Source organism: Melanotaenia boesemani, chromosome 5, assembly GCF_017639745.1.
Source record: "Melanotaenia boesemani isolate fMelBoe1 chromosome 5, fMelBoe1.pri, whole genome shotgun sequence".
Lineage (NCBI taxonomy): Eukaryota > Metazoa > Chordata > Actinopteri > Atheriniformes > Melanotaeniidae > Melanotaenia > Melanotaenia boesemani.
This window is the reverse complement of record NC_055686.1, coordinates 12,346,836-12,369,165: the sequence shown is the minus strand read 5'-3', so window position 1 is coordinate 12,369,165 and position 22,330 is coordinate 12,346,836. Positions and strand designations below refer to the sequence as shown.

The window sequence follows — 22,330 nt, the reverse complement described above, 5'->3', positions numbered from 1 at the left end:
ATATAATATTACCTTATTGGTCATTCCTCCACTCCCAGGGACTCCCACACCTTGGATTCTTTGGTCCCTTCTCAAGCCTTCTGCCAAGGGTTCTATACAGGCAACATACAGGAGGGCAGATAACGGACAACCCTGACGGACACCGCAGTTTAAATCCACTGCTTTTGTAAGAAAACCGTTAACCACAAATCTACTGCTAATGTCACGATAGAGCAGTCCCACCCAGTCCACAAATCTAGCTGGAAACCCCATCTTTTGCAGTACCTGGAACAGATACTGGTGCGAGACCCGATCAAAAGCCTTCTCGAAATCTAAATTTAGGACTACTAACCGAATGTTTCTGTCTCTCGCATAACAGATGGTATCTCGGATCAGTATGAGGCTGTCGGTGATCTTCCTCCCAGGAACGGCGCAGGCTTGATCCGGGTGAATCACGTCTCTTAAAACCATGGTCATTCGTGTTGTTAAAAGCTTGCTAAAAAGTTTGCAGTCTACGTTTAAAAGTGTGATTGGTCTCCAATTTTTTAGGTCAGTCCTGTCTTTGTCTTTGTGAAGAAGCGTCACTATCCCTACTCTAAAACTGTCCGGAAGTCGGCTAAGAGTTTCAAATTCTTTAAAAACAACAAGCAAATCTGGTGCTAAAATGTCCCAAAAGGTCAAATAAAATTCCAAAGGGAGCCCATCGAGCCCAGGGGCCTTCCCTTTCTTAAACGTTGCTAAACATTTCCCGAGCTCAAAAGCTGTAAAATCTTGTTCCAAGGCCGCAGTCTTTGTTATTGTCTTTTCTATGTATTCCAGTACCTCATTTATTATTTCCTTGTGAACACTTTTTTCTTTGTATAAGTTTCGGTAATATCTTTCAACAGTTTCCAGCAGTTCTTGTGTATTATTTGCACTTTCTCCATTTTCTTTCTTTAACTTTACAAAACCTCCATCCTTATTGATAATCCTTTTGAAGAAGTACCTGGTGCATTTTTCACCTTCTTCGAGTTCACGCTCTCGGCTTCTTAGGATAATACCCCTGGCCCTTATTTCTGCTATGGTTTTCATTTCACGCTTTAAATCTTTTATTTCTTCATTGAAATTTATCCCCAGTTCCACTAGTTTAAAATATCGTTGTAATCGTCTTTGCAGCCCCATCATGCAATTTTGTTCCTTCGCTTTCTTTTTTTTACTTTTTTTTTTAAAAAAAGTCTGGGTCCTTTCCTTCACCATCTCCCACCACTGTGCACGTGTGTTGTATAGGTCCTGAAGGGTCTGCCAGTCCTGATACTGCTCCCTGTACTGGTCGACGGTGGTTTGGTCCTCCAACAGGGAGCAGTTCAGTTTCCACAGACCACTTCCATAAGTCACACCCGAAGTTAGTGACAGCGTGCAGGATAGCATGTGGTGATCTGAAAAAAAGATAGGTGTTAATCTAGCATCACTTATCTGGCAGTCACGTGTAAAAAGGTAGTCTATACGAGAGGCTTTGGTGCCGTCACCACTGTACCAGGTGAAGCCCTCCTCTCTGGGATGCATTTTTCTAAAGCAGTCAGTCAATTTAAAGTCCTTACATATATTTTGTATTAAAACTGATGATTTGTCTACTTTCAAACCCTCCCCCGCCCCTCTTCTATCCTTATGGCTTAGAATGCAGTTTAAGTCCCCCCCGAAAACCAGTGGTGCCCTCCCCAGCATGTGGGGCTGCAGCTCCTCCAGAAGGTCATACCTGTCATTTTTGTCGTTAAAACCATAAATATTTAAGAGCTTAAAAGTCTGTCCCATAAAAGTCAAATACGCTAAAAGTGCCCGACCATCTCTCACCACAGTGCTTCCCTTCACCATTATCCTAGGGTTTTTTATTAAAATGGCCACACCGTCGTTTTTATTCTCATTTGATCCACTCCAGATAGAGGGATATGGCCATTTCTGCTCCATCCTCTTATAATGTTTCTGGAAGGGTAAGCCACACTCTTGTAACAAAATCACGTCGGAGTTATAGGACTGTAGACACGATAAGACCATTTGTGCTCTCAGTTCTGACTTTACACTCCTCACGTTTAATGTTGAGAGGGTGAGAGTCATTAATAGAATATGGAAAAGGTATGCCATTTGGGGAGTTTTGTTTACAGAGAGAGACAGAAGTAACCATTCTACGTTGCCAATACAGTTCTCTAAGTAATCTCCTGTGAGCGGAGCTCCTCTTTCACCTCCTCAGTTGGGAGGGAAGTGGTTTCAGCTCCACCCCCCCTTCGAAACCTTGGTGTGGGTCTCTGTTGTAAGGCGTAGTCCATTTTATTGTTTTTCGGGGTTGATTGTAGAGCTAGTGTTAAAAAAGAGACCTCGTTTGGAGAGTCAGGGGGGAAGACTCTGGTATCCCCCGCAGACGAACTATCTGAAGAGATACCTGTCCTTCCCCTCTTCTCCATTACAATAGGAGAGTCCGAAGACAACTCTGACACCGGCCTCTTATTTTGCTGACCCTCTGGAGGAAGGGCTTCATCACTATTATCTTGTGCTTCTTCCATCTCACACTCCATAATAGCTCCACCATTTGCCTGCATTTCCCCCTCTCCACTCTCTCCACTTGAGCTGGTTGTGGAAAGGGTTTCTGCAGGCTCCTCCTCCTCTCCCGCCTCACCTGATGGTTGTCCACCAATCTCCTCTCTTGGCGGGAGATTTGAATTTTCGGGTCTAGCTTCCTTAATTAGCTGCTCAACTAGCTCCAGCTGTCCTCCATCCTGATTCTTTTCCTTTCTTTCCTTTTTCAGTTTGTTGGCAAACGATTTTGGGCAATCCCTGAAGAGATGGTTTATTTCCCCACAGAGATTACACTTTCTGCCATTGGTACATTCCTCAAAGGTGTGCCCAATTTCTCTACATTTTCCACAAAACGTTTTATCACAAGCTTCTACCAGGTGCCCATGCTCACCACACCTGCGGCAGAGCTTGGGCTGTCCCTGGTAATGAATGTAGCCTCTGTTTTCGCCCAGCACTATCATATTTGGTAGGTGCTTCAGGCCCTGGAAGCCCAGAGGGTCTTGCCATTGTTGTATGGGGACCCTCCAGGCACAATTCCAGATGCCGTCCGCGTCCCTAACCTTGGTAGCCTGGCCTCTGACAGTGCAAAATCTTCCCAACCATATACATATATCGTCTGCATTTACCGTTTCATTGAACATTTTGACGATAACTGTTTTATAGCTATTGTCGGTTAGTTTCTCCACGTTAAATGCAGAGAATTGGGTCTTCACATTCTCAATCCTAATCCAAAATTCGGTCAACATAGCCGCAGAAACAAAACTTACGTCAAAACCTTTGCTGGATGGTAAAGTCAGTATACAATTTAAATCTTTTGGAAGAAAGTTTAACTCTTTCTGTATAAACTTTCTGGAAAAGTCTAGCCTAGACATCTCATAAGATTTACCCTCTTCTTGTTTGAAAAGGAAGCGCACGCTGTGGTGCCTCCTCATGCCGGCAAAGTTAGCCGACATGGTGGAGGCACCACAAACTCAAAAAAAAGAAGTGAAACACACACACACAAAAAGAAGTGCTCAAAGAAAAACTTAAAAGAAACTTACCTTCCGTTTTCCTAAAAAAAAGGCGTTAATACAAAATTATGTGCACAATTACACCAAAAGAAGAGATATAGCTGCTGAAAACACACAGTTTTAAATTACTTACAACTATTTATGAGCTGCAATCATTCAAAACAAAGGTTTCAGCACCGAGATATCCTCCAAAGTTCTGGCAAAACATATAGCCACAAGGCTAAAATTTCACCACCCAAGGAGGCGATCGCAGTCTTAGCCAAAAGGCCGAGAAGCGATAGCCCTCAACTGTCTGGCACCACACTGCCTTTTGTGGGCACGTAGCGCACTTGTGTTGGTGCCCGGTGTTGCCACTGGGAGTGGCAAATTTGCACCTCCGCCCATCCAGGCAATGCAGCGAGCGCTCCTAAATACGGGGGTTAAGGCTTGCTGTCTGCTGCACTCCGCAGCCAGCGACCCTTGCGCAAGAGATTTGGACACGACCGCTCTGGATATCAAAAGTTTGGCGACGAGATAGCGAGGGGTGGGAGGGGGTGTACATCCCACGAGAGGCTTTGTAGCTAAACAGCCCTTACTTTGAACAAGAAGAAAAGGCTTGAGCCAGAGGCAAAGCCTGCCAAAAATAGGATTGACTCATTAGCCACACTCTCCACGGAAGTCTTTAGTAAAAGGCGAAAGACTTATGCGTTATGAAGAGAAAGCGGAGCAAACTAGCCTGCAGGTGCAGAAGCGGGCCCCGCAGCCTAGTCAGTCCAGTCGCGTTTGTTACGGGTCAGGGCTTGGCTGTTTGAGAGAAGAAAGTGTGCTTCTCCCGGTTGCTCTGGAACAATGGAGGCAGGGCTTACACCATGGCTACAGCGGGCCAGTGGCACCAGGTCTGCGCTTTGCCTCTTAATTTCCGCGTGTCTGGAGGATGCCCGGGTCTGCAGCTGCAGAGGGCCGTCACGACCAGTGGGGGCCTTCTCGACAGTTGGTTTGCACTCGCCTCTGATCCCCATCAGCTTTGATTTATTGATTTATTTTTTTCTTCTAGTTTGGTTTTCAACAGTCGGTTAATTGTCAACCTGGGTTTCTTTCGGCCTCTCCAAAGCAACTTGGTGTTTCTCCCAACTTTGGTTTAACTCTCACTATTCCCCAGCGCTTAATGGGACTGTGGTCAGCATGTAAGATTGTCTGTAAATGGGAGGAAGCAGAAAGCGTCCCAGGTCAGCTGCTTGGAATCACTTGGATGTCCTTGAGAAGAAATAGGGTTAAATGTATGCACTGCATTCAACACTTGACTTTGGCAAAAATACCACAACAATATGAAGACACCTACAGACCAAACATCCTCATGCCTCCATCAGTCCCAGCGCAACACAGTCCAGTGCTGAAAAAAGCCAGCTCTCCGTTTATGGTATGTACATCAACCGTATTAAGAATGAGAAATACTCTAGGAATCGTTTTGCTGTGTTGAGATCCACGTGTCCAAATAACATTTTTTGGGCAACCAGATGTCACCGTGGTAATGTGTTCTAAACGTTCCCAAAAGATGGATTTGTTTCCTGGAACAATTGTTCCCAACGATTCCATCTCCCAAATGTTGCATTTCTGCCATCGCTAACTCACGGCAGCCGAGCGCCTGGCGCAACCTGATGCTAGGCTAGGCTAGGCTAGGCGGCTGCCTGTTTGGCAACCCAAGCTCTGCGAAAGCGTCTCGCCCCCCACGCAGCGTGTTTGCAACTCTGCAACAATTTTGAAGAGAGCGCACCGCTCCTGGCGACACTGCAACGCCAGGTCGATGCATGGAGTGAACGGAGCGAGCTCCTCTTTCAGACTCCCATTCCCTAAAAATCCATTTAATATGTAGCCCTCACATGGAGGACATATCAGATATTAAACTGATAAGAACAGATACTACACTTGATCTTAGCCAAAAGGCCGAGAAGCGATAGCCCTCAACTGTCTGGCACCACACTGCCTTTTGTGGGCACGTAGCGCACTTGTGTTGGTGCCCGGTGTTGCCACTGGGAGTGGCAAATTTGCACCTCCGCCCATCCAGGCAATGCAGCGAGCGCTCCTAAATACGGGGGTTAAGGCTTGCTGTCTGCTGCACTCCGCAGCCAGCGACCCTTGCGCAAGAGATTTGGACACGACCGCTCTGGATATCAAAAGTTTGGCGACGAGATAGCGAGGGGTGGGAGGGGGTGTACATCCCACGAGAGGCTTTGTAGCTAAACAGCCCTTACTTTGAACAAGAAGAAAAGGCTTGAGCCAGAGGCAAAGCCTGCCAAAAATAGGATTGACTCATTAGCCACACTCTCCACGGAAGTCTTTAGTAAAAGGCGAAAGACTTATGCGTTATGAAGAGAAAGCGGAGCAAACTAGCCTGCAGGTGCAGAAGCGGGCCCCGCAGCCTAGTCAGTCCAGTCGCGTTTGTTACGGGTCAGGGCTTGGCTGTTTGAGAGAAGAAAGTGTGCTTCTCCCGGTTGCTCTGGAACAATGGAGGCAGGGCTTACACCATGGCTACAGCGGGCCAGTGGCACCAGGTCTGCGCTTTGCCTCTTAATTTCCGCGTGTCTGGAGGATGCCCGGGTCTGCAGCTGCAGAGGGCCGTCACGACCAGTGGGGGCCTTCTCGACAGTTGGTTTGCACTCGCCTCTGATCCCCATCAGCTTTGATTTATTGATTTATTTTTTTCTTCTAGTTTGGTTTTCAACAGTCGGTTAATTGTCAACCTGGGTTTCTTTCGGCCTCTCCAAAGCAACTTGGTGTTTCTCCCAACTTTGGTTTAACTCTCACTATTCCCCAGCGCTTAATGGGACTGTGGTCAGCATGTAAGATTGTCTGTAAATGGGAGGAAGCAGAAAGCGTCCCAGGTCAGCTGCTTGGAATCACTTGGATGTCCTTGAGAAGAAATAGGGTTAAATGTATGCACTGCATTCAACACTTGACTTTGGCAAAAATACCACAACAATATGAAGACACCTACAGACCAAACATCCTCATGCCTCCATCAGTCCCAGCGCAACACAGTCCAGTGCTGAAAAAAGCCAGCTCTCCGTTTATGGTATGTACATCAACCGTATTAAGAATGAGAAATACTCTAGGAATCGTTTTGCTGTGTTGAGATCCACGTGTCCAAATAACATTTTTTGGGCAACCAGATGTCACCGTGGTAATGTGTTCTAAACGTTCCCAAAAGATGGATTTGTTTCCTGGAACAATTGTTCCCAACGATTCCATCTCCCAAATGTTGCATTTCTGCCATCGCTAACTCACGGCAGCCGAGCGCCTGGCGCAACCTGATGCTAGGCTAGGCTAGGCGGCTGCCTGTTTGGCAACCCAAGCTCTGCGAAAGCGTCTCGCCCCCCACGCAGCGTGTTTGCAACTCTGCAACAATTTTGAAGAGAGCGCACCGCTCCTGGCGACACTGCAACGCCAGGTCGATGCATGGAGTGAACGGAGCGAGCTCCTCTTTCAGACTCCCATTCCTTAAAAATCCATTTAATATGTAGCCCTCACATGGAGGACATATCAGATATTAAACTGATAAGAACAGATTTTTTCTTTTTCAAGGTTTTATTGTACATTATTTCAGCATTTTACATTTGTACATTTTTTTACCCATTTTACGTATTTCCGTACAAAAGGAATCCATTGTTTATCTGTAAAACTCTTTCCAAAACCTAAAAACTGTTTTACAGTTAAAAGCAATATACAAACCACAAATACGTTAAAACCGGTAAAAAACAGTGCTAATTTAAATTATTTCATTAAAACATGGTTTTAAAAGTAAAGAAAATGCAGTTTCCAAAAACCAGGCCCTCCAGCTCTCTCGGCCTTATCCACCCCCCCAAACAGTAGGTCTCTCGGGTCTCCTGTCTTTCGCTCAGGGGGGATCCCCCCCTTCCTGCTCCTTCCCTCCATCCACACCCGGAGGGCCAGGCCGCTGCTGCCTCGACCTTCCTCGTGTGGCTCCGGCTCCCTCGTCCGAAGAGGCACAGGCGATGCTTCTTTGCAGCTGTGTCCTAGGCCTGCTGCCTGCAGATGTTATTTCTTTTATCGTTTCTGCTGCCATCCGGATCGCAGCTGCTGGGGGAATCTGCCTGTGCCTCCCCACCAGCAAGTTCTTCTCGGCCTTTTGGCTAAGACAGCGATCGCCTCCTTGGGTGGTGAAATTTTAGCCTTGTGGCTACATGTTTTGCCAGAGCTGCAGAGGATATTTTGGTGCTGAAAACCTTGTTTTAGATGATTGCAGCTCAATAATAGTTGCAAGCACTTTGAAACTGTGTGTGTTCAGCAGCTATATTCCTGTTTCTCTTCATTTAGTGTGATGTTGCATATAATTTTGTATTAATTGTCTCCTTTTTTAGGAAAACGTAAGGTAAGTTTTTCTTTTAAGCTTTTGAGCACCTTTTAGTGTGTGTGTTTCACTTTCCTTTTTTGAGTTTGTGGTGCCTCCACCATGTCGGCCAACTTTGCCGGCATGAGGAGGCACCACAGTGTGCGGTTCCTCTTCAAGCAAGAAGAGGGCAAATCTTATGAGATGTCAAGGCTAGACTTTTCTAGAAAATTCATACAGAAAGAGTTAAGGTTTCTTCCAGGAGACTTGAATTGTATATTGACCTTACCAGGCAACAAAGGTTTTGACGTAAGTTTTGTTTCTGCGGCTAAGTTGACGGATTTTTGGATTAAGTTTGAGAATGTAAAGACCCAATCTTCTGCATTTGACGTGGAGAAGCTCACCGACAATAGCTATAAAACAGTTATTGTCAAAATGTTCAATGAAACGGTAAATGCAGAGGATATATGTATATGGTTGGGAAGATTTTGCACTGTTAAAGGCCAGGCTACCAAGGTTAGGGATGCGGACGGCATCTGGAATTGCGCCTGGAGGGTCCCCATACAACAATGGCAAGACCCTCTGGGTTTCCAGGGCCTGAAGCACCCACCAAATATGATAGTGCTGGGCGAAAACAGAGGCTACATTCATTACCAGGGACAGCCCAAGCTCTGCCGCAGGTGTGGTGAGCATGGGCACCTGGTAGAAGCTTGCGATAAAACGTTTTGTGGAAAATGTAGAGAAATTGGGCACACCTTTGAGGAATGTACCAATGGCAGAAAGTGTAATCTCTGTGGGGAAATAAACCATCTCTTCAGGGATTGCCCAAAATCGTTTGCCAACAAACTGAAAAAGGAAAGAACGGACATGAATCAGGATGGAAGACAGCTGGAGCTAGTTGACCAGTTAATTGAGGCGGTTAGACCTGAAAATTCAAATCTCCCGCCAAGAGAGGAGATTGGCGGACAATCTTTAAGTGAGGCGGGAGAGGAGGAGGAGCCTGCAGAAACCCTTTCCACGGCCGGCTCAAGTGGAGAGAGTGGAGAGGGGGAGGTGCAGGCAGATGGTGGAGCTATTATGGAGTGTGATATGGAAGAAACACAATATGATAGTGATGAAGCCTTTCCTCCAGACGGTCAACAAAATAAGAGGCCGGTGTCAGAGTTGTCTTCGGACTCTCCTCTTGTAGTGGAGAAGAGGGGAAGAACTGGTATCTCGTCAGATAGTTCGTCTGCGGGGGATACCAGGATCTTCCCCCCTGACTCACCTAACGAGGTCTCTTTTTTAACACTAGCTCTGCAATCAACCCCGAAAAATAATAAAATGGATTATGCCTTGCAGCAGAGGCCTACTCCAAGAGTTCGAAGGGGGGGCGGAGCTGGGATCACTTCCTTCCCAACTGAGGAGGTGAAGGAGGAGCTCCGCTCACAAGAGATCACTTAGATATCTGTCTGGGCAAGCTAGTATATTTTGTATAATTTGGTAAGAAAAAAACCTTTAAAATGACATACCTCTATTATATAATATTGAGCCTGAGTAGCGTAAAGCCAGAACTCAAAAATGTTTTTACTGACCATTGCACCCGGGCCTCTTGTGCGCAGGAGCGGGAAGCGGTGGGTTCCACTACCGACGGGTTGGCACGACGTGGGCCACTCCGCCCTCCCGAACAGACTCCGGAGCCCGTACTAGATGGAGACTCATGGGATCCCCCCGGTCAGAGCCGACAGTCACTCCCGGGGCATGGCAAGAACATCAACCTGTCCCCGACCTGGCTGTGGCGCGCCAGAGACGCTGGGACATCTGCTCTGGGAGTGCACTGCTGCCGTAGACCTGTGGGCACCAGCTGGCTCCCTGCAATTCCTGAACTCACCAGCAAGGGAGGGCCCCTCAGCACAGATGGTGCTGTTCGGGGTGAGCCACTAAAGAAACGTCAATAAGGAGGACCAGGTACGACAGTGACTCACCCTGGCTGCCAAAAAAGACGCCATGCGGACCTCCAGGAACTTGCTGATAAGAACAGATTTTTTTTTTTTTCTTTTGTAAGGCTTTATTTACACATTGTTTCAACATTTACATTTACTTCACACATTATTTTACCCATTTCACGCATTGCCTGTATATTACTAGGAAAATCCATTCTTGATCTGTAAAACCTATTTAAAAGGTTAAAAAAAAAAAACCAGCTATACAGATTAAAGCAATATACAGTACACATACGTTAAAACTGGTAAAAGAACAGTGCTACTTTAAACTTTTAAAACATAGTTTCAAAGGATAAAAAAGAAGGGGAGGGGTGCAGCCCCCAGAAATCAGGTTCTCCATCCCTCTTATCTGCAGGAGCGGGGGGGGCCCTTGTACCTACAAACGGGGCCTCCGCACCCCTCCAAACATTTGGTCTCTCGGGCCTCCTGTCTTTCGCTCAGGGGGGATCCCCCCCTTCCTGCTCCTTCCCTCCAACCACACCCGGAGAGCCATCCCGCTGCTGCCTCGACCTTCCACATGGTGCTCCGGCTCCCTCATCCGAAGAGGCACAGGCGATGCTTCTTTGCGGCTGTGTCCTAGGCCTGCTGCCTGCAGATGTACTTTCCTTTATCGTCTCTGCTGCCATCCGGATCACAGCCGCTGGGGGAATCTGCCTGTGCCTCCTTACCAGCAAGTTCCTGGAGGTCCAAATGGCGTCTTTTATGGCAGCGAGGGTGAGCCACTGTTTAGCATACTCCTCTTTGCTAACCTTTCCTTGGTGGCCCACCCCGTACAGCACCCACTGTACTGAGAGGACCTCCCTTGCTGGCAAGTTCGGGAATTGCAGGGAGCCGGCTGTTGCCCACAGGTCTACGGCAGCAGTGCACTCCCAGAGCAAATGTCTCACCGACTCTGGCGCACCACAACCAGGTCGGGGACAGGTTGCGGTCGCTGACATGCCCCGGGAGTGCATGACGGCCCTGACCGGGAGGATCCCATGAGCCACCATCCACGACAGGTCCCGGAGTCTGTTTGGAAGGGCGGGGTGGCCCACGTTGCGCCAAACGGTAGAAGGCTCACCAAGGGTGAGACCGCGCACTAGACACACCGGTTCCCGCTCCTGCACACAAGAAACCATAGCACGATGATTAGTAAGAACATGCACATCCTCCCCCTCCAATGTAAAATCCTTTAAAAACTTTTGTATAAAAGCATACATGGGTGGTAAGTTGAAAGACACGGGTACTTTGAGATTCACCGGTATTATTTTCAGCCTTCTTAAGTAGGATCCCATCCAGAACCTTGTCATCGCTGCCGACTTGGGGTTTCTGGAGGGATCCGTGGCCTGACTAAGATGAAGTGCAACATATCTACACCCAAGAAACAATTTCAGGTCTGGGACTCCTTTGCCTCCCTTTTCTCTTGGCTTTTTCATTTCCTCCCTCTTTAATTTCTCACACTTTGAGCCCCACAAGAAGTGAAAAATGGCTCAATCCAGTTCTAAAAACACTCTCCTTGATGGAATAAAAACAGCACTGATCGATAAAAGCAAAGGTAAAATCACTGCTTTTATGATTAAAACCTTTCCTTCCATCGTCAGTCCCCTAAGTCTCCAAAAGCCCAGTCTTTTCTTAACTCTCCCTAACACGTCTGTCCAGTTTGTCGCCCCACCCCCCTCTTTATCAAATTTAATGCCTAGTATTTTCTGATCAGTCTGAGTCACCGTCAGTGGGAGTCCCAGAGTCTCTGTCAGTCGCCATGGTCCGTAAAACTGCGCTCGTGTTTTTTCTCTGTTTAATTTTGATCCGGAAGCCCGCCCAAACCAGTCCGTCCTGTCTAGGGTCCTGTTTATGGATGGCATGTCCGTGCACAAGACACTTATGTCATCCATATATAGGATGACTTTGTTTGTCAGTCCCCCACTCCCCGGGACTCCCACTCCCTGGATTCTGTCATCCCTTCTCAAGCCTTCTGCCAAGGGCTCTATACAAGCCGTATACAGGAGGGCAGATAACGGACAACCCTGACGGACACCGCAGTTTAAATCGACTGCATTTGTAAGGAACCCATTAACCATGAATCTACTGCTAATATCTCTATAAAGCAGTCCCACCCATGCCATAAATCTGGCAGGAAAACCCATCTTTTGCAGTACCCGGAACAGGTACTGGTGCGAGACCCGATCAAAAGCTTTCTCAAAGTCTAAATTTAGGACTACTAGCCGGATGTTTCTGTCTCTCGCGTAACAGATGGTGTCTCGGATCAGTATAAGGCTGTCGGTGATCCTCCTCCCGGGGACAGCACAGGCTTGATCCGGGTGAATCACGTCCTTTAAAACCGTGGTCATCCGTGTTGCTAAAAGTTTGCTAAAAAGTTTACAGTCTATATTTAGAAGCGTAATAGGTCTCCAGTTCTTTATGTCCGTTTTTTCTTTGTCTTTATAAAGGAGCGTCACTATCCCTATTCTAAAACTGTCTGGAAGTCGGTTAAAAGTTTCAAATTCTCTAAAAACAGTGAGTAAGTCAGGTGCTAAAATATCCCAAAAAGTCTGATAAAATTCCAGGGGAAGCCCGTCTTTTCCAGGGGCTTTCCCTTTTTTAAAACTTGCTAAACATTTATCTAGTTCAAACTCCGTAAAAGTTCTTGCTAGGGTCGTACTGTCCGTCACCGTCTTTTTTATATTCTTTAGTACTTCCGTTATTGCATCCGGTTGAACACCCTTTTCTGTATACAGTTTTCTGTAGAATTTTTCCACAGTGTCTATCAGCTCTTTTGTGCTTGTTGCACTCTCTCCGTTCTCCTTCTTCAGTTCAAAAAAACCCTCTCCCTTATTTATAATCCTTTTAAAGAAGTATCTTGTACATTTTTCTCCGTCTTCAATTTCCCGCTCCCTACTCCTTAGGATAATGCCTTTGCTTCTTATTTCTGCAAGGGTCATCATCTCTTGCTTAACTTCCTTTATTTCTTCATTAAATTCCAATCCTATTTCCATTAAATTAAAATACCTCTGTAAACGCCTTTGCAGCCCCATCATGCATCTTCGTTCAGTAGCTCTCTTTTTCCTGCTCATTTTCTTAAAAAAAGTCTGGGTCCTTCCCTTCACCATCTCCCACCAGTGTGCCCATGTGTTGTATAAGTCTTGGAGGGTCTGCCAATCCTGATACTGCTCCCTGTATTGGTCGACGATGGTCTGGTCCTCCAACAGGGAGCAGTGCAGTCTCCACAGTCCGCCTCCAAAAGTCACACCCGAAGAAAGTGACAGCGTGCATGACAGCATACGGTGATCTGAAAAAAAGACAGGTGTTAATCTAGCATCATTTACCTGGCACTCACGTGTAAAAAAATAATCAATACGAGAAGCTCTGGTACCATCACCACTGAACCAGGTGAAGCCCTCCTCTCTAGGATGCATCATTTTAAAACAGTCCGTCAACCTAAAATCTCTACATATATCCCGCAATAAAACTGATGATTTGTCTATTTTAAACTCCTCCCCCGCCCTTCTTCTATCCTTACGGCTTAAAATACAATTAAAATCCCCCCCTAAAACCAATGGTGCCCTCCCCAGCATGTGGGGCTGCAGATCTTGTAGAAGGTCATATCTGTCATTTTTATCACTAAAACCATAAACATTTAAAAGATTAAAAGCCTGTCCCAAAAAGGTCAGATGTGCTAAAAGTGCCCTTCCGTCCCTCACCACAGTGCTTCCCTTCACCAGTACCCGAGGGTTTTTTATTAGAATGGCCACTCCATCATTTTTATTTTCGTTTGACCCGCTCCACAGGGACGTGTGCGGCCATTTTCTTTCCAATTTTGTGTATTTTCTGTAAAAAGGTAGGCCACATTCTTGTAGTAGAAATACGTCTGATTTTTGGGAATTTAAAAAGGATAAAACAGTTTGTGCTCTAATTTCCGACCTTACACTCCTCACATTTAGCGATGAGAAGGTGAGGGTCATGAGTATGGTAGTATAGTAAAAATATAACATTTCTTTTTTTTTTGTTTATCTCACTTATAAAAGGCAAGGCCTATGTTATTTCATGTGAGCGAAGCTCTTCCTTTACTTCCGCAGGTGGGGAGGGGAGGGGTTCAGCTCCACCCCCCTTTCGGACTCTTGGAGTGGGCCTCTGTTATAAAGACCAATTCATTTTATTTTCCTTTGGAGTTGATTGTAAGGCCAGTGTTAAGAAGGAGACCTCATTTGGTGAGTCAGGGGGGAAGATTCTGGCATCTCCCTCAGACGAGCTGTCTGTCGAGACGCCAGTTCTCCCCCTCTTCTCTATCACTATTGGAGAGTCTGAAGACAACTCTGATAACGGCCTCTTATTTTGCTGGCCATCAGGAAGGTAAGTTCCTTCACTATCCTCTTGTGTTTCTTTTACTTGACTCTCCATCACAGCTCCCCCCTCATGCTGCCTTTCCCCATCCTCACTTGAATCGATTGTGGATGAGGAATCTGCAGACTCCTCCCCCTCTCCCACCTCATCTGAAGACTGTTCTCCAATCCCCTCTGTTGGCGGGAGATTTGAAATTTCTAAACCAGGCTCTTCAATTAGCTGTCTAACGGGCTCCAGCTGTCTTTCATTTTGTCTTTTAACCATTTTGTCCATTTTCAGTTTATTAGCAAAGGATTTAGGGCAATCTCTGAAGAGGTGATTTCTGTCTCCACAGAGATTACAAGCTCTGCCATTCGTACATTCCTCAAAGGTATGTCCCACTTCTCTGCACTTTCCACAAAACGTTACCTCACATGCCTCTACCAGGTGCCCATGTTCGCCACACTTGCGGCAGAGCTTGGGCTGCCCCTGGTAGTGAATGTAGCCTCTGTTCTCACCCAGCACTATCATATTTGGCAAGTGTTTCAGGCCCTGGAATCCCTGGGGGTCCTGCCATTGTTGAATGGGGACCCTCCAGGCGCAATTCCAGATGCCATCCACGTCTCTTACCTTAATAGCCTGGCCTATAACAGTGCAAAATCTACCCAACCATACACATATGTCCTCTGCATTTACTGTTTCATTGAACATCCTGACAATAACCGTTTTGTAGCTATTGTCAGTCAATTTCTCAACGACAAAGGCAGAGAATTGGGCTTTCACATTTTCAAATCTGTTCCAAAAAACAGTTAACAAGGCAGCAGAAACAAAACTAACATCAAAACCCTTATTTCCTGGTAAACTGAGGATACAATTCAAATCACTTGCGGAGAATTTTAATTCTTTCTGAATCAGTTTCCTAGAGAAGTCTAGTCTAGACATCTCAAAGTAATTTTCTCCCTCTTGTCTAAAGAGGAAGCGCACGCTGTGGTGCCTCCTCATGCCGGCAAAGTTGGCCGACATGGTGGAGGCACCACAAACTCAAAAAAAGAGGTGAAACACACACACAAAAAAAGAGTGCTCAAAGAAAAACTTAAGAGAAACTTACCTTCTGCTTTCCTAAAGCAAAGAAGCTGTTAATACAAAATTAAATGCAACATTACAACAAAGAAGAAAAACAGAAATATAGCTGCTGAAAACACACAGTTTCAAATTGCTTACAACTACTTATGAGCTGCAATAATTTAAAACAAAGGTTTCAGCACCAAAATATCCTCCTCAGTTCTGGCAAAACACATAGCCACAAAGCTAAAATTTCACCACCCAGGGAGGCGACCGCTGTCTTAGCCAAAAGGCCGAGAAGCGATAGCCCTCAACTGTCTGGCACCACACTGCCTTTTGTGGGCACGTAGCGCACTTGTGTTGGTGCCCGGTGTTGCCACTGGGAGTGGCAAATTTGCACCTCCGCCCATCCAGGCAATGCAGCGAGCGCTCCTAAATACGGGGGTTATGGCTTGCTGTCTGCTGCACTCCGCAGCCAGCGACCCTTGCGCAAGAGATTTGGACACGACCGCTCTGGATATCAAAAGTTTGACGACGAGATAGTGAGGGGTGGGAGGGGGTGTACATCCCACGAGAGGCTTTGTAGCTAAACAGCCCTTACTTTGAACAAGAAGAAAAGGCTTGAGCCAGAGGCAAAGCCTGCCAAAAATAGGATTGACTCATTAGCCACACTCTCCACGGAAGTCTTTAGTAAAAGGCGAAAGACTTATGCGTTATGAAGAGAAAGCGGAGCAAACTAGCCTGCAGGTGCAGAAGCGGGCCCCGCAGCCTAGTCAGTCCAGTCGCGTTTGTTACGGGTCAGGGCTTGGCTGTTTGAGAGAAGAAAGTGTGCTTCTCCCGGTTGCTCTGGAACAATGGAGGCAGGGCTTACACCATGGCTACAGCGGGCCAGTGGCACCAGGTCTGCGCTTTGCCTCTTAATTTCCGCGTGTCTGGAGGATGCCCGGGTCTGCAGCTGCAGAGGGCCGTCACGACCAGTGGGGGCCTTCTCGACAGTTGGTTTGCACTCGCCTCTGATCCCCATCAGCTTTGATTTATTGATTTATTTTTTTCTTCTAGTTTGGTTTTCAACAGTCGCTTAATTGTCAACCTGGGTTTCTTTCGGCCTCTCCAAAGCAACTTGGTGTTTCTCCCAACTTTGGTTTAACTCTCACTATTCCCCAGCGCTTAATGGGACTGTGGTCAGCATGTAAGATTGTCTGTAAGTGGGAGGAAGCAGAAAGCGTCCCAGGTCAGCTGCTTGGAATCACTTGGATGTCCTTGAGAAGAAATAGGGTTAAATGTATGCACTGCATTCAACACTTGACTTTGGCAAAAATACCACAACAATATGAAGACACCTACAGACCAAACATCCTCATGCCTCCATCAGTCCCAGCGCAACACAGTCCAGTGCTGAAAAAAGCCAGCTCTCCGTTTATGGTATGTACATCAACCGTATTAAGAATGAGAAATACTCTCAGAATCGTTTTGCTGTGTTGAGATCCACGTGTCCAAATAACATTTTTTGGGCAACCAGATGTCACCGTGGTAATGTGTTCTAAACGTTCCCAAAAGATGGATTTGTTTCCTGGAACAATTGTTCCCAACGATTCCATCTCCCAAATGTTGCATTTCTGCCATCGCTAACTCACGGCAGCCGAGCGCCTGGCGCAACCTGATGCTAGGCTAGGCTAGGCGGCTGCCTGTTTGGCAACCCAAGCTCTGCGAAAGCGTCTCGCCCCCCACGCAGCGTGTTTGCAACTCTGCAACAATTTTGAAGAGAGCACACCGCTCCTGGCGACACTGCAACGCCAGGTCGATGCATGGAGTGAACGGAGCGAGCTCCTCTTTCAGACTCCCATTCCCTAAAAATCCATTTAATATGTAGCCCTCACATGGAGGACATATCAGATATTAAACTGATAAGAACAGATACTACACTTGATCTTAGCCAAAAGGCCGAGAAGCGATACCCATTAATTCTCATAGGCAGTCTAGTCATTCTCCGCCATACCATTTTAACTCACGATTGGGAAAAATAAAAAGGTCACACACAGCCCAAACAAGCTCAGAAAAAAATAACTAATAACCAACAATATAAATCATAAACACTGATGTTGTTATGCATCGGTAAGTTAAATGAACTGATATCCACAAAGGTGGCTTCGTTTTACTTCCTGGACACGTGGTACAATTTTGTCCAATAGCAAGCAAAGAAACATAAAACAACTAAAAACACTTTTTATCTTCAAATATGTTTACATATATGCATCACGTTAATATGTACGTATAAGCGTTTTATATGCTGAACTCTGTTCAGTTAATTAAGGTTTTGTGGCAGCAATAAAAATGTGTTTTGCGATACACGTTCATAACAACAAAAGCAGCTGCAGCGCTCTCTAAAGGCTAACAACACGCCTCATGTTTTACACACATGGCTGCAGACAAGCAGACTGTCAAAACTCAACTGACAATTACGTCACTAAATGAACTAAAAACACAGTGACAGGCTATGATATATATACATATACATATACATATACATATATATATATATATATATTGTTTGTCTGTTGTTTTAAGAGAAACAGACAAATTAATTCTATCGAGTCTCCCAACTACTCAACAAGCAGCAAAGGTAACTCCTACGCCTGTAAAGTCCCCTGGGATTAAGCGGACCCTAATCCTCCACACCCCCACCTCCATTGCCATTTAGCTGCACCAAACTATTTTACGCCGCCTAAATGGTTTTTGCGAACCATGTAACTTTTCTTTACTTTCTTGCAAAAATTTTAGGAGTGGATACAATTCGGTTTACTTCAACGACTTTGAACATGTCCGCATGAAGTGCGCGGAGTTAGCTAGCTTAATTATCTGCCCACAGATACCCCGTTTCATCAGCACAAGTAGCGCAAATTTAAATTTAAAGTTGCTTTTAAATGTTAAAACGACAGTTTGGCTTTAAATAATAGTTAAAATATTTAATTCTAAACATATTTACTAAACATTAACTCACTGCGTCTCTGAGTGTGTCTCGCCTTCGTCTGCGGGAGTCCGCCATTTGGTCCTCCCTTAATAAACACGTATTATGCCGAGAACAGCACGTCTGCCGCGATTTGCAGGCCCATCACGTGACCGCGCACGACTAAGCAAGCGAAATCTACTCGTGTGTGTCATAGCCCGGTTAAAAAACGCGACAAAATCTTCCACTCAAATGATTTTATTTTATTTTATTTTATTTTATTTTATTTTATTTTATTTTATTTTATTTTTTTAATTATCATACATTTTGGTTGGTCAAATATAACACTGGAAAAATAAGTAGAAGTGGCTTTAAGTTTTATATGGTTTAAATAGCTTCCCGTGTTTATTGCTTAGTATTTCAATCAGTCAGTCAAATTCTATTTATATAACCAGTTGATCAAAGTGCTGGACAGAGATAAAAACAAGAATAAAAACATAGTACACGTATCAAGTATAAATATCAAGTTTCTCAAGTGACAACACTATCGTGTGTCAAAGGCTGATCTGAAAAAAATTGGTTTTCAGTCTTTCTTAAACACAGGTTACATGCAAGTTACATGTAAGGAACCCACAGTGATGAGTCAACACAGACTAGTTTTAATGTCGGAAACACCATTTAAACCTTAGCTGTTTGTATTTCAGCACAAGAAGGGGGATGCATTATGTGGATATGCAGATTTAGGGCTTGCAGGGAATTGCATTCACTGTTTTATTATACTAGTATGTAAGTTACATGTAAGGAACTCACCCTGATGACTCCAAACACACCTAATATGATGTGGGAAACAGAGTTTTATCTAAATATGTTCAGCACAAGTGGGTGGATGCATTATTCGGCAGAGTGGATTTAAAAGTTGCAGAGAACTGTTTGTCTGATACCATATAAGTAGATATGATTACCTTGCACAGTGTGTCATGATTCACAGTTTATGTTCCTACTTTACTTATGTTGTTTCATGTTCTGGGTTTTTGTCATGTTTTTGGTATTTAGGGTTAGGTAAGTTTAGTTTTTGTTATTAAAACCTTTAACTTTACCTGTCTCTCTCCTGCCTCTTCTGCCTGCACTTGGGTCCACATGTTCATGGTTCCTTGACACGTTGGTGTGGTGCTTAGCACAGCAGCCTCACTGCAAGGTCACTGGTACGAGCCTCAACTGTGGGGAGGTTCCAACATTGGCCTTTCTGTGTGAAGTTTGCATGTTCTCCCCGTGTACTCTCCGGGTACTCTAGCTTCCTCCCACCGTCCAAAGACATGCACGTTAGGTTTATTGGTCACTCTAAATTCTCCCCAGGTGTGAGTGTGAATGGTTGTTTGTCTCTTCGTGTTGGCCCTGCGATGGACTGGAATCAGAAATGAGGAGGATGACGTCGAGGATCAAGTTAACAATTTATTAACAGATCAAAAGCAATTCAATTACAGTCTCTGGCTTCAGAGTACATGACAAAACAGAACGTGGGTCAGATCAAGAAGTCTGAATCTCCAGCCATGTATTTTCTAAGGCTTTTATAGAATGTAGGTTGATCTTTGGAGAGGTCCTCCTTCTTTTTTTATTGTTAAGCACTTTGTGATTTTCATCTTGAAAGGTCACACACACACGGCTGTGACCAACTGTGAGTTAGTTGAGACATCTTCTGTTTTGGAGGTCCAGAACTTCAATATTTTTTCATAAATGTCTTGCATTGTAAGTATCATTTTCTTGATATATTAAATCCCAATTCTGTGCCATCAAGTCACTTTTAAACTTATTAATGGATTCCTCTGATCTCAAGCGTCTATATTGTATTTGACTGTCCACTTTATTATTTCTGTAGTTGTGCTCAAACACTGTAAATACTGGCAAGTGGTCACTGATATCACTGGTCAGCAAACCTCTAGCTGTATCATCCAGTCCATCCAGTCCTTAAATACTTCAATACTTGAACCTGGGGTTCTATATATATATACAGCTAATAGTGACATTTTTACTCTTTTCCTTATGTATTTCAAGTGTTATACATTCAAACAGCTTATCCACCACAGTTGTCATCGAATCCAAAACTATGAAATCCAGTCTAATATCTAGGTTTTTAGCAACCTCTCCCCCAGCCTTGTTTTGTCTGTTACTATATGCTAATACCTTTTTTCATTAAACCAAGTTTCAGATAAAGTGATTATAATGAATATAATAATAATGATATAAGCATCTGATCCTTTCATCTTTCTACCTTGTTTCAGCAAGTCAGTTTTGTGTTTCCTTTGACAAATTTAGCGATGATGGCTCGTTTGTCACTTGTGTTTCTGCGGGGCAGCGAATGGCATGCCTCAATGTTGTCATTGTATTTAAATCCAAGTTAAAGACCCACCTGTTCTCTGCTGTTCAACAGTTTTTATTTAGAGTCCAGATCTGGATCTGGTTCTTTTAAGCTGGAATCTTTAAACTTGATCATGTTTCAATACCGTCTTTCCCCACACTGAAACTTTATTTCTTGTATTTTATCCATTTTATTTTAATAATGGTAAACGTACAACACATTTTTAATACAAATAGTTCTCATTTACATTGTTTGCATTTAATGTAAGTGCAACTTACAGGTGAGTCACTTTCAGGTAGTTCCAGTGGCTGATCTGGCCCTTGGGATGTGGACGGGGACTCAGCTGGTTGGTCAGCAGAACCAGGCTGCTTGGGAAAAACAGTGAGTTTGTCCTGCTTTTGATGTGTTTTTTTCTTTTCGTGTTTCTTATGGTGGTGTGCTTTTGGTTGTTTGTGCTTCTTAGGTGATGGTGTGGACTCTGGCAGCCTGGATGGTGTGGACTCTGGCAACCTGGATGGTGTGGACTCTGGCAGACTGGGAAGGGATGAAGGCTCAAAAAGCCTCTGTAGGATACTGGACTCTGGCAGCTGGACATTGCCCGTGGGTCCAGAATCTTGTGACTGAGATGCCTGGGACTGGATAAACTCTAAAAAATTAACAGAGTAGTTTTTTATATATATATATATTCTTATGGATTTTCTTAAAAAGGACTTCTATTTATTTACTATTCAATCTAGCCAGACTGGTACAGGAACACGTCCCGTCCTCTCCCAACACATTCTTCTCCACGTGGACACTTTAGGGAGCACCTCCAGACCCCCACAGGGCGCCACACAAAGACACGGCTGCGTACCTGTGAGAAGACACGTGAGCCACAGAGCAACAGGTAGCTGCATTTCTTCAGTCCAATCGGATTGAAATGAACTGTGACAAGGCAAGGCTAAGTTATTTATATAGCACATTTCATTTACAAGACCATTCAAAGTGCTTTACATAAAACATTACAGCAGGGTGCAGAAAGCAATACAGGTGCATAAAAAAAAACAGAGTAAAAGAAAAATCAACAAAAACAGAAAGCAACGGTTAAAATAAAATGGATAAAATGCAAGAAATAAAGTTTCAGTGTGGGGAAAGACGGTATTAAAACATGATCAAGTTTAAAGATTCCAGCTTCAAAGAACCAGATCCAGATCTGGACTCTAAATAAAAACTGTTGAACAGCAGAGAACAGGTGGGTCTTTAACTTGGATTTAAATACAATGACAACATTGAGGCATGCCATTCACTGCCCCGCAGAAACACAAGTGACAAACGAGCCACCATCGCTAAATTTGTCAAAGGAAACACAAAACTGACTTGCTGAAACAAGGTAGAAAGATGAAAGGATCAGATGCTTATATCATTATTATTATATTCATTATAATCACTTTATCTGAAACTTGGTTTAATGAAAAAAGGTATTAGCATATAGTAACAGACAAAACAAGGCTGGGGGAGAGGTTGCTAAAAACCTAGATATTAGACTGGATTTCATAGTTTTGGATTCGATGACAACTGTGGTGGATAAGCTGTTTGAATGTATAACACTTGAAATACATAAGGAAAAGAGTAAAAATGTCACTATTAGCTGTATATATATATAGAACCCCAGGTTCAAGTATTGAAGTATTTAAGGACTGGATGGACTGGATGATACAGCTAGAGGTTTGCTGACCAGTGATATCAGTGACCACTTGCCAGTATTTACAGTGTTTGAGCACAACTACAGAAATAATAAAGTGGACAGTCAAATACAATATAGACGCTTGAGATCAGAGGAATCCATTAATAAGTTTA

General features: G+C 44.6%; 5 non-coding genes and 1 pseudogene across 5 annotated transcripts; all 6 read right to left on the bottom strand.

Moving 5' to 3' along the window:
• Positions 1-4,124: 4,124 nt before the first annotated feature.
• On the bottom strand, positions 4,125-4,242 carry LOC121640870. The gene has a single exon (XR_006010601.1). It is a non-coding gene; the product is annotated as a U5 spliceosomal RNA (small nuclear RNA).
• Positions 4,243-5,272: 1,030 nt separating this feature from the next.
• Positions 5,273-5,465, bottom strand: LOC121640894. The gene has a single exon (XR_006010623.1). It is a non-coding gene; the product is annotated as a U2 spliceosomal RNA (small nuclear RNA).
• A 312-nt stretch (positions 5,466-5,777) lies between these two features.
• On the bottom strand, positions 5,778-5,895 carry LOC121640869. Its single transcript, XR_006010600.1, has one exon. It is a non-coding gene; the product is annotated as a U5 spliceosomal RNA (small nuclear RNA).
• A 1,025-nt stretch (positions 5,896-6,920) lies between these two features.
• LOC121640858 lies at positions 6,921-7,095 on the bottom strand (annotated as a pseudogene).
• An 8,719-nt stretch (positions 7,096-15,814) lies between these two features.
• Positions 15,815-15,932, bottom strand: LOC121640868. The gene has a single exon (XR_006010599.1). It is a non-coding gene; the product is annotated as a U5 spliceosomal RNA (small nuclear RNA).
• A 1,025-nt stretch (positions 15,933-16,957) lies between these two features.
• Positions 16,958-17,150, bottom strand: LOC121640854. The gene has a single exon (XR_006010592.1). It is a non-coding gene; the product is annotated as a U2 spliceosomal RNA (small nuclear RNA).
• Between the last annotated feature and the right edge of the window lie 5,180 nt (positions 17,151-22,330).